The following is a 1,254-nucleotide window of genomic DNA, read 5'->3' as shown; positions in this document are numbered from 1 at the left end:
CTCACGCTACTTCACTGCTTTCTCTTTCATCTGACCCACACACACTTGAACATTGTGGTGGCTCCCACTGCAGTCTGCCAACATGGCTGGCAGGTCCATGGTCCATCCTCCATCCATGCTGCTCAGTACAGCAGGTGTCTATGGCCCAACTGTGCCATGCACTGGGGGACAGGTATGTGTGTGGCAAGCCCGTCTTCAGGTCTTCCTCCTCCTGTGCTGCACTGCCTGGTTGTCATATGTATGAATCCTGGGCATAAGACAGCTTTGTCCACCATGCCAGGCTTCAAGCTACGATGAGTGAAGGATGGCCATCTGCTCTGCCCCTGATATGAGAATAACACCAACAACAAGGTGTCTCTTTGCCCATTGCCAAGGGGCATAATTCCTTCTGTGGCAGAGTAGTAGAATGAAAGAAAAGAAAAGAGAAAAATAAAAAGTAAGAAAAAGATAGAACAAATGAAAAAGAAAAGAAGGGAAAGAGAGAAAGGAAAGACACACAGAGAGAAAGATAAAGGAAGAGAGATGAAAAGAGAGAGGGAGAGAGAGAACTGGTCCCAGCAATCAATTCTTGCACTCGTTATTCCTCTCAGCCTCCAACTTTGTTCTGGGAGGCAACAGTGGAAACCAATTATGTTCAAACTGAGTATAATGAGTGCCTCCTGTACTTACTGTATCAGCTCTGAACTTTTAAGTGTATTTTACTAAAATATCGGCAAAATCTTAGCACTGGAAAGGCTGAGTACTGAGGGTACTCTATGAGATCCAGTTACTTTTGAGTTCTTTGCTGCTGAGCTCAGAAGCAAGGAAAAGAAACATTGATCTGGAGGCTGCTGCAACACCTTCATGGCTCCTATTTCTAATCCCTCATTCATGGTAAGACTTAGTTAAAGTTGGACTAAGATTTGCCTTTCAAAATCTTTCCCTCTGGTGCACAAAAGGAAAAGAGAAATAACTCAGGGGGGGGGGGAACAAAGCCTGCTTATAAGATCCTCATTATTGTTATTTACTAGTTCCACCGCAGTGCCATTTGCAAAGAAATTTCGTGCATCTTTTCAAGGACCTGGGTTTATAATCACCACCATTAGCAACAGGGTCTTATTTTGAATTAATGAGCAATTTTCAGGTAAGCATATGAAAAAATTGAGCCTCATAATCTGTAAACTATGCCATACATTTATTATTTTCATATATTACCCTCTTCTATATTTATTAACATATTTATCATGATCATCAGAAGATAATTGTAATTATATG

The 1,254-nt window shown here is 41.7% G+C and overlaps 1 non-coding gene across 1 annotated transcript; it reads right to left on the bottom strand.

Moving 5' to 3' along the window:
• Positions 1-238: 238 nt before the first annotated feature.
• LOC127693136 (small nucleolar RNA SNORA48) lies at positions 239-379 on the bottom strand. The gene has a single exon (XR_007979611.1). It is a non-coding gene; the product is annotated as a small nucleolar RNA SNORA48 (small nucleolar RNA).
• Positions 380-1,254: the final 875 nt, after the last annotated feature.

This window comes from Apodemus sylvaticus, chromosome 9, assembly GCF_947179515.1.
Source record: "Apodemus sylvaticus chromosome 9, mApoSyl1.1, whole genome shotgun sequence".
NCBI lineage: Eukaryota > Metazoa > Chordata > Mammalia > Rodentia > Muridae > Apodemus > Apodemus sylvaticus.
This window is presented reverse-complemented; position numbering and strand designations above follow the sequence as displayed.